This window comes from Motacilla alba, chromosome 8 (assembly GCF_015832195.1).
Source record: "Motacilla alba alba isolate MOTALB_02 chromosome 8, Motacilla_alba_V1.0_pri, whole genome shotgun sequence".
NCBI lineage: Eukaryota > Metazoa > Chordata > Aves > Passeriformes > Motacillidae > Motacilla > Motacilla alba.
Window position 1 is genome coordinate 30,111,911 of NC_052023.1, and position 15,369 is coordinate 30,127,279.

At 47.6% G+C, this 15,369-nt stretch overlaps 1 long non-coding RNA gene across 1 annotated transcript in view; it reads right to left on the reverse strand.

The window, feature by feature from the left end:
- Positions 1–11,140, reverse strand: part of LOC119704247 — a 30,473-nt gene extending 19,333 nt beyond the window's left edge. Inside the window, exons 1-2 of the long non-coding RNA XR_005257885.1 lie at positions 10,966–11,140; positions 8,259–8,389 (exon numbers count right to left, since the gene is read on the reverse strand). This is a non-coding gene — a long non-coding RNA (uncharacterized LOC119704247). The remainder of the gene's footprint in view (positions 1–8,258; positions 8,390–10,965) is intronic.
- Positions 11,141–15,369: the final 4,229 nt, after the last annotated feature.

Consider the following 15,369-nt stretch of genomic DNA (forward strand, 5'->3'; position numbering starts at 1 on the left):
GCCAACCCTTCGCTTCAGAACAAAATGCTGTTCCTAGAGTGAAACTAAAACATTTCAACTTGCCAAAAGCTTCTCCCCCAAAAGAGACTGTTTCAGGTCAAGCCAAAACATTTTTTGGACCTGCCAGCAAATTTAGCAACACAATTCTTTGTGCTGCTGTAATTAGTATGAATGGGCTTCCTTAGCACCATTGTTTCAGGAGCAGCTGTGCTGCTTTGATGAATACCCATATTTTTGTGTGTCACATGCATTTGCTATGGCCTGTTTATAAAAGTTTCAAATCATACAGTCAGGGAGCAGAAGAGAAATTATATCAGGAGACTTGGGTGATCTATCACAAACCGCAGACAAAAAGAGAAGACAGGGATCTTGTTTTGGGACATGGGACAAGGACTCGAAAAACCCAGCTTCAGTTCTTGGCTTGGCCAAAGACTGAGCTGGGCGAGTGAAAAATACTTTTCTGCTGGCAGGCAAAATTATCCAGAGATTAAATAACCTGGCAGCTTGTCTATTTAAATTCTAAGTTTTTCCACCAAAGAACTGTGCTAGCTACTCATTTAGTGTGGAAGTAGGTAAAAAATGTTCCATTACCACACACACATACTGTGTCTATAAGCAAGGGAAAGTGCAGATTCAGGAACATCGAAATACTCCTCAAATCACTCCGGACTCCTTCACATTGAAAGCTCTTCACACTGAAATATTTCAATTCTGCAAAATCAAGATGTCTATCTGCAATATTTCTGAGCCCAGCAGTTCAGTTTTCCTCATCTTAAAATGCCTTTTGCTTCAAATTCAATTAAAATTATATTTGAAAAGAGGCATTTCAGTGAGAGCACTTATTATAAATATCAACAAAAATATCAGTGCTATTCTATCAAAAAAAAATCTATTAATTATCCAGAATGAAATGCTGTATTTTCTTTTGGTTTTCAATTGAATTCTAAATCCTTAAACAGTTGTTTTTCTTCTGAACCTGGATGTATTTGCAAGATTCAGACTTGCCAAGAAGCCAAGCTCAATGAGATGAGGTTTGGCTTCGGCAGAGGGGCTGATGTGAAGGGAACAATAAATAATGCAAGTCAAAACCCAAAGCCAGCAGGATGGGCTTGAGAGGTAGGAAAAAGCCTCGGGATATTGGGGACAAGAGGGGCTGCAGCATTATCCAAAGCATATTTCTCCAGAAACCCAGGATCTGCAGGTAATTCATGTAAATCAGGAAAGATCAACAAAACTGACCAGACCAAAATATTGACCAAACTGTTCCAGTCACACATCCAGGCCAGCTGCCTGCCCACTGACCCTCTGCCTGGGCAAGCTGTGTCCCACCTTACAGCACACCAAAGCTCCCATCCAAGAAAAATCTCACCTCACATAATCAGTTTTAATTAAATTTACATCAAGTATCTTCAGTTAAGCTGATAATTGGTTAATGACCCCCATTAAAATGAGATGCATGCAGCACAACTGGCCAATATCCCCATGCTTCATGGAAGGGCTCTTCCACCAAGCCTTCTCCCAACACAGAAAGCTGAGATGACATCAGGAGGTGACAACTTTAATGGATGAGGAACCAAGAAAAATAAAGGCAGCCACACAGAGCACATGGAAGTGCAGCTAACATTTCATTTCTAAGCAGGGTGGGTTTTTTTTCAGAGAGCCCCATTAATTTCTCCAAGGTCCATGGGCCTCACTGTCTCCCATCTGTCTAGCAGGGAATGAATATAGTGCCCTGCCTTAAACACTTGGAGACCTCAGGTCCCCTCTTTGCTCTCTGCTCAACCCACTGGCTAAGTCACTAACCCTCTGCAATATGGACACATTAATACTCAGCACTATGAAAGGAGTTCAAGGCTGATTCATAATTCACCTGGTCCAAAAAGACACTGGGTTTCTTAAACCTGGGGCCATAACTTTTAAATGTAGATGCTGTCAGGAAAAGGGGAAAAAAAACCCAAAAAAAAAAAAACCCACAAATAAAAATCAGAGCAGTAAAAGGCTGCGAAATTTGCACATAGCAAAATTATTCCCCTTTCGCAAGGTTCATTTGAGAAGTTACTGTAAATAGCTCCTGCAATTCACACACAAAACAACATTTCCAGAACATTAATGAACCATTTTTTAAAGCCCCCCTTAAAGTTATTCCTGGCAGAAAAGGGGAAAAGATGCAAGCTGTGGAGTCTGTGACTGCATAAGGGAAGAAGCTGTCGGATCCCATCTGTCGATGAGGAGGATAAACGACCACACACATCTCTCCCCTGAGTTAGCTCTAGCCTGAGTCTGAGGAGGGGGAACCTGCTCAGCCACAGCTCTCAGCAGAGGAGGCAGGGATGGCAGCAAGTTGGAGTTTAATCCACACAGGTCTTCTCCTCCCACAGTGCCTCTGCCCACACTTTGGGAGATAACAGGTTCTGGATTGGCTGCAAAATGAACTGGTGGGGAGGAAAGCGAGTGCTCTGCGTGACAGCAGGCATGGCAGGGAAGTTATCCACCATGAGAAACCACAAGATGATGACAGACACCCTCCTGGTGGAGTCAGAGCCTCCCTGTGACATCCCTCCCATGCAGGAGAAGGGTCCACATCCTCCTGGGCAAAGAAGTGTCCTTCAAGGCTCTCAGAGGAGCCATGGAGCAGGGCAGACAAGGACAGCACGGGTCAATGCTCCAGCAGATTCCAGCAGTGCTCCTCAAGACTGGCATTTGATATATTGGGATTAAGAGCCTGCAAATCGCAGCATTCCTCCACGGCTGCCTGGCTGGGAAAGAGCTGAGGTCAAGGCCAGGAGATACGTAAAGGTCAAAATGCTGCCAAGAAAAATATTTAAACAAAGGCCAGCATTTCTCCAGTCAATTGCCCAGGCTTAGAAAGACAGCGTTAAACTTGGAGTTAGGAATTTAGGATTCATTTTAGACCTTTTCCTTATTTTAAGGGGCTTTTCTCAGCACCAATACCATTTCAGTTCAGTATCCAGCTAAAACCAGCCAACACAAACTTGAACTTCTGGGGTGCTGAAAACTAGGGGGTCCACAGTTCACTTTTTTTTTTTTTTTTTCCATTTGGAAGTGTTTTTTGGTTTGGGGGTGTGTAGACTTTTTGGTGGGAATTTTTGTGAGTGTTTTTTTGTTTCAGTTTTTTACATATAATGGACATTTGACATATCTGTGAGGAGTTCTGGTGGGGTTTTTTGTGTAACTGGCCTGCAGCCACCCTTCTGCCCTCAGTGCAACAACAAAGCTGGACTCTTATCTTCAAGCAAGGGGTGGACAAATCCTTCATCTCCTTTTCCACATGGCTGTAGTCAGCTGGAGGTGAAACCCTGGCAAGAAGAGCAGCCACAGTTTACCACTTCTGTTAACACCACCTCAGCCTAGTCTGAGGTGCCATCCCATCAACACAGGATTGGTTTGGAAGCTCCTGGAATCCCTAGGATCCTCCAACACCCAGAAGATATTTTCTGAAGAGATTTGCTCACTACAGTCCTGCTCCTCATGAGCCGCCACCTGCATTTATTTATCTGACAGCATTCCTTACACTGCCTTATCTACACGCAAATAGAAAGACAGATTTCTATTGAAAGAGCTCTCAGTCAAAATCCTGCTTTGGGAATCAGGCAATTTCTCTCAAAAGCTCTCTTGTGTCATAGCTGTGACTTCCCAAATATTCAAGTCAGAGGGTATCCCCACAGGGTGATAGCAGGCCACCAGAATTCCCAAGTCGTGGCTTTGCTGGAACACAGACAACCAAACTTTTTCCTCCTCCCTGGGCTTTTGCAGTAAGAGAAGCAGAGCATCTTCTTCCTGATCTTCTGGCCATCCAACACCAGGTTTCTGAAAATCCTTTTGCATACTAGAGACAGGATTCCACAAGGAACACAAACAGAAATTGACTCTTCTCCCTGTTTTGAAGGTTACCAGCAAGTGGAAGAGTTTGGGCTCTAGTGGACTTAAAAGGAAAGTGCCCTGTATTGCATTACCAAACAGACCCATTAATGGTTTCCCAATGGCCAGTCTACAGCCGGTTCAGCCCAGTGCCAGCTCAGATGACAGCATAGAAGACCATCTGCAACTCTGTGAACTCAGCAATTAGCCCCTGAGCCCAGGGAAGAGTTTGTCAAGATCCCATCACAGGCGAACAATAACACAGAAACACGGCTTTGAGGGGGAGACAATTTATCAAGCTGACCACAGATGTCTCCCTCATTTTTTCTTTAATAAATCCAGCCTAGCTCTTGGCTGTGCTCAGTATCTTGTCATTGCTTTCGTCTCCTTTCAGGAATGCCTCCCACCTGCAGTCTTCAGGCCCTTTGCAACCCTGAAGCCATTTATTTTCTCCAACATATCTCCATAAAGAAACCCGGACTTTATTCCTATGGAGAGGAGGGAAACTGAGCCACAGCAAAGTGAGCTCCCTGGTCCTAGGCTGGGGAAGGGGACAGGAATACCTGTTCATTTGGAATGGGCTGATTTGTACTGGCCATTTCCTCATCTGCACAAGGAGCATCATGAGGCTTTCGCTCCCTCTCGTGAATGAGCTGTTTAGGAATTACTCGCATGCTCTTTGCCATCAGATTTTAATCACCAGGAGTGCCTTCCTTGTGGGACTCCATGGGGCTGTTCAGGCAGCCAGCCAAGCTCCTGAGAGCCAGGCTTCATCTAAATACATGCACTAGTTGTTTTTAATAATGGTGGGCAGACACCAGCTTGGCTCCCATCTCATCTCCACCTCCTATCACTGGCGTGGCATTTCTGCCTCCATCTCCACATCCCCATGGTCCTTGCAAGAGTGCAATGGGGAGCTCCAGCCTCAAATTCCCTTCTTCAGCCCTTGGAGACGCTCCTGGGAAGAGCCACATGTAGGTGGCCCTTAGAGGTCCGAGGGGAACGCTCTGCTCATGCTGCCAGCTTTTGGGAGCACCAGGTATCAGTGCCGCGAGGCTGCCGGCAGACACGGTTGCCTGGGCTAATTTCACGCCCATCCTCTTCCCTCTCTGCAAAATTCCAGGCAGGCCTTCCACTTTGGCTGACATTCAAAACTGTCACCTCTCTGCAGACATTAACTTGGAGGCCTCTGTCATCCCTCACATTAAAATGCTATCACAGGGAGTCAGCACAGCTCGGCTCAGCCAGCTAAGGGGCTGGCTCCGGCCACGCCGCAGGGACAGCCAGTTCACGCTTGACATCCGTGGTCAATTTGACAGTGATGGACATGCTACTTAGGAGTCATTTGCTGATCTTGTTTCCCCAGGTGGGAGGTCGTGCCACGGAGCTGCTTTCCCTGGGGAGGAGGAGTGGTGATACTCTCTAACCTCTCCAGGAGCAGACACACACAGATGAGCTGCTGTCCTGCCTGCTCACAACCTGCAGAGTCTGCTGTGAACCCCAAATGCAGCTGCCCCTTGTGCCTCACACAGAAGTGTCTTTGCTCACAGAAAAGCACCTTGCCTCCCAAAAAAGTTGTGTATATTTGTGTGGACATTCCCCACGTCCTTGCTGAAGCCTGTGCTCCTGGGATAGCCCTTCCTGGCCAGGACAGGGAAGTCTCGGTCTTCTCAACAACTGCTTACACTTTCTGAACCACACATGCTGTCAAGGCACGAGAGATGCTGTCAAGCCAAGACACACCTTTGCTCATAGACAGGGCCTGGTCATCATACCCTGACCTTCCTCACAGCAAGGGGAGGCAGAGGCGTGATGCTCATTAAGCTCTAAATCACTATCTAATGGGTACATCATCATCCTCCTTGTTCTAGGTCATGTCTCTGTCTGGAGGTGCCCACCCTGCCCCTCTGAGCAGGCAATGATTGCAGTCACAGCCTCGGGGGAGCAGTGCTTCAAAAAGGAGTGGGATTTTTAAACCTTCACCTTCCCCTAGTATCACCACTGGTGCACCCAGCCCTGGGGTGGGTCATCATGAGATATTGTTGACCTCAGAGCACTGGGTCCTTTGGCATCATTTTCACACTGACAGTGCAGCAGACTCAGCAGACACTTAAGCCAAGCTCAACCACACTCCCCTTTTGCCTGAAGGACTCCCAGCACCTGATGCCCAAGCACTTTCCTGCCATAGCTCTGTTCCCAGCAACTCAGGGACAGCGACAGTCTCCAGTACCTCTGCAGGCATCTCTATCAACAAAGCCCACCTGCAGCTCAGGGAGTGCCAGCTCTAAACTAGCTTGGTCATTCTGGTGCAAAAATTCCAATTAAATTCTGCTGGGTTAAACTAAACTAAAATAGACAGGGAACTGGGTAAAGGTGAATTGAAAATACAAGTTGCCATACAGGCATGAAGCCACCAGAGCTGTGGTTTCCTGCATCTTTATACCACAGGCAAAGCACCTTTTTTTTTTTTTTTTTAATGTACAGAGAAATTTACAGCCTAATGACCTAAAAACTCCTCCCACTTCTTATTGCCCCAGCACAGTGTCATTGGTAACACACTCAAATCCCAGGGCTGCAAAAGATAATTAGGGCAGGGGAACTCAGCCAGCTACTACTGGGAACCACTTCCCAGCCTTTCCCAGTTTTGGGAAGGCTGAGTTGAGCCCCGTCCTAAACACCCTGTAAAACAGATGTCTTATGCAGCATGCCCAGAAGGCCTTCCCCAAAACTAGACACTTTTGGATCAGACAAAGGGAGCAAATTCCAGCATCCTCCGGCCCTTGTGGCGAACATGGCTCCTTTGAGAGCAAAGCTTGGAGAGTGCCCGTCCCCACAGCTGTGGCTGCCTGGCTCTGGGACAGTGGCACACCATTTCTGTCATCAATGCCACCTGTCTCCGATGAAGGAGACTGAGGAGATTCATTCCCCCCAGAGATGCCCACAGAGTTGATCCAAGCCCTCAAAGACTTTGTTTCTTTCTCGAAGGTGACCAAGCACCAAGGGCACAGCAGCAACATCCTTTCCCAGGGTGGTTTGGTCTCTTCCCTGGCCTCCTGTCAGCAGAGCTGGGTGGGAAGGGACCCACTGACAGACAAGTCACAGACCTGACACCTTCCCAAGCAAAGCCCCAGGCCCTGACACTGCTACTGCTCCATGGCTCTGGGACAGCCTGGCTCTGCTCCACCACCCCCATCCCCAGCCAAGGCAGGACAGGACCACACTCGCCTCCCAGTTACTTTTCAGTCCTTTTATGGGGAAGAACATTTTATAGCAGGGTCTGGTAGAGTACTCAGCTTTCCCTTCCAGACTCCAGCAGAAAGAACTTGACCTGTGTCCTCAGACCCTCTTAGTCATCGGGCTGAGCCGCCTCTCCCCTCCTCCCACCACCCTCCTCTTTTATGGAGTAGCAGCAGCAGCAGAGCATGGGGTGAGAAGTCAAGGGAAGGACAACTTGACTGATGGAGCTCAGGTTGTGGGGTCAGCACAAGGCGTCGTGATCTGGGCTCAGACAGAGCCATTTCCTCTGTGATTTTATCCGCTGTGATTTTTATCTTTCGTCTGTTCACACGTCATGCCACCTGGACATAATACAGAGCAAGCTGAGTGCTCGGCTCCACGCTTAACCCCTTCCCTGCTTCCCAGGAAAGCGGGAGGCCTCAGGCACGGCTCAATTCTGCGCTTGTGGCTTTGCCTGGCAACAAGGGACTTTTCTTTATGGTCCCTTTTTATTGCCTGGAACATCTGTAAGTGGCAGGTTTATCCTCCTCTGCTGACCCCATGAACCACATTATGATTTACCCACAAATTTCACATTCTCGACAGCATTCATGAGATGAGATTTTTGGTATTTGTTTTAGTAGACACATGCTGGTTTGGGTTCCCTCTCTAAGCCATGTGAGCACAGCCCTGGCAGTTCGCAGCATGGGCTCCTCAAGTGATCGTACAGACATGAAAGGCAGGCAGAAACAATTTCCTCTTACTGCACCAAAGATGTTCAGCCATAGCAGCTGCTTACACAGGGTTGGAGTAATGAAGAGCAGCCCTCTGTTCCAAAGAGCCAAACCAAACCTGTGGGTGGAATTAGGTGGTGTCTGACATGAGCACAGGTGTCCAGGCCAAGCTACATCGAGTAAGACCAAGAGCAAAGAACATTTTGAAGGTCTACAGGGAAATGGGCAATAATCCCCTACCAAAGTCTCAGCTGTTGAACATGTCAGATCTAAAACTATTCAAAAGGCAGATGAAAACTATCACTCACATTTGGTGAAGGACCAGCATGAAGAAGGAAGCAGAAGAAAGGAATATTAAATCCATGACCTCTCCCAGAGCTGTAGCATATGATACCCCACCAACCATTTCATCACCAGATATCAGCTCACCTCCTAAGGCTGGGCGGGAGTCCAAGCACCTTCATGTGACATCCACTGACCTTCCTTTCAGGTCCATGGAGCACCAAATCTCATGGTCCAAACAGGATGCAGCTCAGCAGCAGTCACACGGGACACCCAGCCTGTAAAGAAACAGTGGAGGAACCTGCAGGAAGCATGGTGACCCTAGAGCACACAAACCACCCTTCTCCTCCAGACAGGACTCACCTTCCCAGCCTTTCCTGGCTCCTCCAAAGAGCAGAAGGCTGGCTCCTGCATCTGTCTAATTCCACTGCCATAAATTACCACCGGATGGGACAAAAGTAGGAACTGCTTGGAGTGGGGGATATTTTAAGGCTCTTACAGTTTTGGGGGTTTTTTGGATTTTTTTTCTTTTTGTGGTTTGGTGTTTTTTTCCCAAGTTTCCTTATTTGTTTCCATTCTTGCTCCTGATATGATAACGGGAGAGATAGATAAACAACAGGGAGTTTCCATCTAGAAAGTCTGGGGAAAAATACAAAGTGCAGCCAGCCACAAAAGCTGTACAGGCCTTGAGGTTATTTTTATTTTAATCTCTGGCTTCTTAAAACCAGTGATCTCACTTTTTGAATTAGGCAAAAAGATGTGGATAAAACAACACATCCTCAAATAAAAATCTGCTGGCCTTTATGTGTGGTTGCCAACTAAGAAATCTATGGGTGGCAAGGTGCAATATTTTTAATGACACATTCACACCAATTTAAAGCATCTTAGAAGGAGCTCTAACCAGTTACAGTTCTGGTTTTCTTTCATGAAGACTGTGGTAGAGGACAGGGATGACTTGGTTTTTCAATAAGCTGTATGCACAACAAACACATTAATTTCAAAAGGTTATGCAATTCTCATGCAGAAAGTCAAGTCCTTTTTGACATTAAGAGACTCCTTGATTTGGGACAGTCCCTACATCAAAGCCAGGTAGATAAAGTGGGAGGGGTCTGCCCAGCTCTCATACACTCCCAAAGCATCTGCTCTTGGCCACTGTCAAGAGGAGTTTGCAATATCAGAAATGATCCATCCAATCTGGCAGCTCTGTTTTTTTCTTACAGGCACAGAGAGCCAGACACACAACTGACTTCAAGAGAAATGGGCCCACCTGGCTGCAACTCAGTGCTCACCCTGAGGAGCTTCAGCTCTCTGAGACAGGGAATTGGTGCCCCATGTCTCCCCTCCACACTGCACAAGGGGATGCTCAGCCTTGAGAGCTCCCACCAAGTTTGCACATGTCCAGGAGTGTGGAACTCAGCTTTGGAATAATTACTGGTAGAAGCTTTACCCCACACCAAAACTTCACACAAACCCCAGTTTGCTACAAAGTGAAAACAACTCTTTGCCCTTGGTGCAGGAAGCTGAATGTATGAAGAAGTTTGGTGTTGTCACACCTACTTCAATGCTGTCCTCAGCAATTCCTCTTGGCACCTCCCCTTTCCTTTAACAGTTTGCATCAATCACACACTCACTGGCTGCGTCCTTGTAGCACATCCCCAGAGACAGAAAGACTCCTGCCCCTCTGCTCTAGAGAGGACACAGACAACTGATGTCGCTTGTGGGTGTTCAAACAACGTGCACTCAAAATGTCCATCCCCAGAGCTGCTTCTCTCCACACACACAGAAAATCACCCAGAAGAAATCCCAGACCACAAGAACAGTTACAGCCTCTCCCTCTGGACTGGTATCACAGCCACTCCCTCTCCCACCACTTCTTCCTAAAATGACCTTTCTGCATTTTTAAGAACGCTAGGTTTCCAAGATATCCACAAAAACCAAATCCAGGTTTTCATGGGAAGAATCGTGCTGTGCTACCAGGCTGGAGGTAGCAAATGCTGCTGTGCCTGCATGTGGACAACACCCCCACAGGGAACACGCAGCAAAGCCAACCCCAGACCATCAGACCATCTCTCTTCTCAGCAAGCTGCCAAGGGAGCCCTCCAGCCACATAAATTTTGGGGTGCCCTTGCTCTGTGGTCAGCCCCAGTCAAAGGCATCTTATCGCCAGCCATTTCCCCATGTGGCACAAATTCATGTCCCTATCATTAAAGAGACACATGGTTTATTTACTCATTACCATATCCAGCTGTTGGCTTTCCTTCCCCCCATATTTCAGGGTAAGTAGTGATTTGACATAAATAATACTCCATTCAGCTATGGCCTGAAAGATATTGTAAATATTAAAAAAAAAAAAAGTCTTTGGCTACAAAAGCTCTTTCCAAGTGCTCAGTCCAAATCCTACTTAGTATGGGAGTGGGGGGAGGTTGGGAAAGAGAAAACCCAACGCCATTACCTAAATAGCCCCATTAAAAATGAGCCCAGAGTGAGTTACAGCTTTATTAAACAGATGACATTACATCAGGAATGATGAATCATAATGTTTCTTTTCGGGATTACAATGCTGTATGACCTCTCCGGCTGTAATTGTTTGCCTCCTATTCCAGGCACCACCAGGTGTGGTGGCCCCTGTCCCCATCACAGCAATGCCAGTGCTGGGGACCTGTGAGCATCTCATCCTCAAAGGCTCACAAAGTGTCACAGGGAAAGGGACAGAGTGGGACAATCCCTTCAGGAAGTCCGAAGGGGATCCTGGTTTTTGTTCCCAGCCCTACATGCGCAGGGATGCCTTCCCAGGAAAGCACAGGATGTTTCTCCACATTTGCAGCCAGGAGGGGGTTTGGATTCTCAGACTCACCCTCTTGCCTTGGTCTCTTCTTTGTCAGGGCTGAGCAGGGTGAAGCAACAGGAGGGATCTGTGGTGGGAACCAGATTTCAGGGCTGTGCATCTGTGCTGCTTTCAGCTGGGGTAGAGTTTTTGTCTCACAGAGGCTGCTGCAGGGCTGGGCTTTGGATCTGTGCTGAACACAGAGATGTTTTCCTTGGGGCTGGGCAGGGCTCACAACAGAGCTGAGGCATTTTCTGCTTTTTATATGGCCACCATTTATATGGTGAGGGGGGTGCATGGGAGGCTGGGAGGAGGCACAGCCAGGACAAGTGACCCCAAGTGACCAAAGGGATGTTCCAGACCATGTGACATCATGCCTGGCATATAAGGTGGAGCGGAAGGTGTTTTTAGTCTCTGTTTTTACTTCTCATTATCCTGCTCTGATTCTGCTAGTGACAAATCCAATGAATATCTCTAATTCAAGTCTTTTTTTGCCCGTGATGGTATTTGGTGAGTGGCCTTTCCCAGACCTTAACTCATGAACCCTTTGTTATTTTTTCTCTCCCCCATCCAGTTGCAGAGGGGAGTGAGAGAGAGGCTTTGGTGGGTATCTGGCACCCCCCCAGGGTCAGCCCACCAAGGCTTTGAATACCAAATCAATTTTTCCAATTCCCCTCCAAGCCAAGGGCTGCACTGGGGCATGTAGTAGGGATTGCAGGAGTAGTAGAAATATGGGAAATTGCACAGAGCAAGATGACTGGGACCACTCAGGGTACAGCAAAAGGCTGTAGGAGAAAGGACTACAGACTGCAGCTGGTACAGCACCACTCTGCTGGTTCACCCACAGAACAGCAGATCCCCACTCCTAAAACACCACACATCGAGCTGGCTGCTCGCTGCCTCTGTCCTTTCCACTGCTCTTCATCAGCTCCATCCATCCATCCATCCATCCATCCATCCATCCATCCATCCATCCATCCATCCATCCATCCATCCATCCTTTGTGTGTATAATAGTTGTTGAACTATTAGTTAATATAGTTAATAATTTTGTTTTTGTTTTAATTATAATTTGAGTTGTTATTTTTATAATTGTAAAAATTGTTTTTGGAGATGTGCAAGCAAAAAAAAACTTGTTTTATTATTCAACAACTACTTCCTAATTACAACACATGATAAGTGTTTCTTGCCCTATCAGCTTTAGCCACACGATGCTGTAAATGCCTTAAAGCCAATCATCTAACGTGTTTATATCCACATTGTCCCCAAGGCAGGTCTCACACATGGACCAGAGAGAAGAGCCCCTCTGAAGATGGGACAGTCCTTGCAGGATTGGTGGAGGCACCCATTAGGAAAAAACCCAGGGCTCCCAGTGAGCACCAGCATGGCCCAAAACCACCATGTGAAACACTTTCCTCATTTTGCTCCTCTCATCCTTCTCCCAAGGTATGCCTGCCACCTATAAATAACCAGGAGAGCATGACATCCCAGCTCCCAGATAAAGCCGCGCCATGCCGCAGCCCCGCGCAAGCCAACAGCTTCTATTTTTACATCTCTGGTGAGAACCACGTGGCAGCTTTCGACAACACACACAAGGGGAACAAAAAATAAAGGGAAAAAAAAAAAAAGCCCCAGCTCTCAGATCTCCACTCCCCCTCCACCTTCTGCTCAGGCAGACCTCAGACAAGCGCCCGGCAGCCCCATCTGCTCGTCACCTGCTGGCATTTGGGTAGCAGCTACGTCAAACGCCCGGCTCGCGTTCTCACATGTAGGAGTTTGCTGTCTGAGTGATGAGGCTGTCTGTGCTCCCATTGTGCTTTGCCATCCAGAAGGTTTTTTGGGAGCTTTTACAAAATGCTGTGTGCTAGTAGTTCTTATGTAAGTTATCGACCTCCTTGCCCCTGTTTTACAGACTGGGGAACTGAGAGAAAGCAGAGATAGCTGTGACTTCCTGCATCCCCAACCCTCTAGACCTCTGCCCCCCAAAAACTCCCTCCTTTTTGCTCTGTATTAATCCTCTGTCCACTCATTTTCACAACTGTAGCCGAATATGAAATGAAAATTTAAAAAATAAAACCAGCATCCAACAATAAAAACTTGCCAAGGGAAGTTGAGCTCTGGCTTTGGCTCATGGAAAGGTCCAGGTGTCTTTGGAACCCTGATCACACTGCAGGAGGCCAGGAACGAGGACTCGTCACCTGCCCTGGCACCAGCTGGACCCTTACAGTGTGCCCCAAACAGACACTTACACCTCCCTTCCCTTAGATCTTGGTTTGACCTCTCACCCCCACCACAAATTACCAAGTCCTACAAAATGCAGAGAAAAGAGTCACTGACATGATAAGGGATCAAGCAGTCAAGGTCTCAGCTGTGATTCCTACCCCCTAGGTGAGCAGCAGCATTTACAGAAACCTGTGACAGCACATAACAACAAAAAGAAAAATAAATCCAGCTACTATGAAGTTGGTAAGTGGACAACTTAAGTTCAGCTTTCACACATTAAATTCAACAATGGCAATAATTTCTCTTTCTACTGTAATTGTTGTAACAGCATTGACTCTAATCTTAGAGAAAAAAAGAATATCCACCCCAGATTTCACTCCAGTCTGGAAGTGAGTCAGCTCTCAAACCTCAGTGAGAAAGAAAGGCACTTGTTAGGAAGGATGTGGGAAAATAGAGGGTTAGATTCACCAGGCTCCTCTTGGGTCATGCTAAAATTACTACGATTTAAGTTAATGAATAGATTTCCTTTTGTTCCAGCCCAGCTTCATTCTGTAGTGTTACAGCCCTTATCCCAAGCTGGAAGCAAGAGCTATTCAGATAAAACAAAGCCCAGCTCCCCTTTAGCATTACCACCAAGACTTCTTCATAATAATATTTATAAAATAGCTATTAAGATGGGAGGGATAGTAAAACCGTGTTGGTAAAAGGCACTCAGGTTATAAAACACCAGGCATTAAATCCACCCTGCAACACAAATTCCCTTCCCACCCACGTGTTTGCTTTTTTCAAAGCATCTCTCAAGGCGGAGCTGCATCCTTCTTATTCCTTGGGATCTCTGGCTCATCCAGGCTGTGGGATGAGCAAAGGGGTCCCTGAAGCTCTGCTGCTGCATCTCCACACATGTCACTGCTCTGAGCTCCAGACCTGCTTGGCACTAATTGCAGGGCCCACGTGGGTCAGGGCACATCCATTTGGATTGTCCCCAGCTCCCAACAGAGCAGGGAGGGTCAGCCAGGCACTGCTCCGAGCTCCCCAGGGCAAAGAGGGAGGGAGGCAGCCACAGAGGTCACAGCAGAACCACAGGCCACCAGGGCAATGGGACTTGCTCCTTGGCAGGCTGGGTTTGGCACCCTCTGTGCTTCTTCCAGGAAGCAAGAAAGCATTTTTGTGCTGCGTTTGGCAAGAAGAGTTTTCCAAGGACAACCTCGTCTGCAGCACATCCCAGCAGACTGCAGCAGCAGGGGAAACTGCTCAACCTGGAAAGCACATCTGCCCTCTGATGCCTCCTAGTCCTTGCCCTACATGCCCATCTCCACCAAAAGGCAGCTGTACCCTGCATTCCCAGCAGGATCACTGGGAAGCATCAGCCTCCTGGGAGGTGTCAGCAGCCAGGACAAGAAGCTAGAAAGGTAAAGCCTTCCCCCAAAAGGGTAATTTGCTGGAAGTGGGCATCACTGCAATCACCAGGACAGCGAGAGGGAACAAAAAGCCCACAGCCAGCCAGCCAGCTCACTGCCACCACACAAGGTGAAAGCAGAGACCGAGAGCTCTGCAGCTGCAGGCAGATGGGCAGGCTGCAGCTCTGCCCATCCAGAGAAGCAGGACCACAGCAGCACCTCTACCAGGAGAGTTTTCCAGACATTTTTCAATGCCTGCAAGAATCCCAAACCAAGAAGTATCATCTCACTGCAGAAACCTTTTGCTGGTTTCCACCAAAATCTCAGCTCTGGAGCAGCAAAGAGTCACAGAGCTGGGCTGCAAGCACCAGCACGCCAAGGGCCTGGGAGGGAAGGCTACACCTACAGCCTGCACTAACATTCCCTGGCTTTTTCCAGCATCTGAAAGGTAAGGAGGGAGTGGGAAAGGGGATTTGAGAGAACAGAAAGAAGCACTGTATTTATGCAGGCTGACACTTCACAGAGCACCAGCCAGAGCATCTCAGCTGTAACCCCTGCGCCCGCCAAGCGTTGACACTAATAGGACAATAGCTGAGCAATTAAAAGGAGAGACAAGGAGATATCAAGTCAAAAAGGCTCATGGACAAGAGACAGAAAGCTCTAATTTCTGCTTGTTTGCTTTGGTGAGTGGAATACTGTCAGGCACATACCATTCTCAGGAAAAACTACATTTCTGTCACCACCAATTAATGCCTCTTTCTTAGGAGACTTGAAGACTGGAATCCTCCTGCCTTTTTGCTGTACCAGGTTTTTTC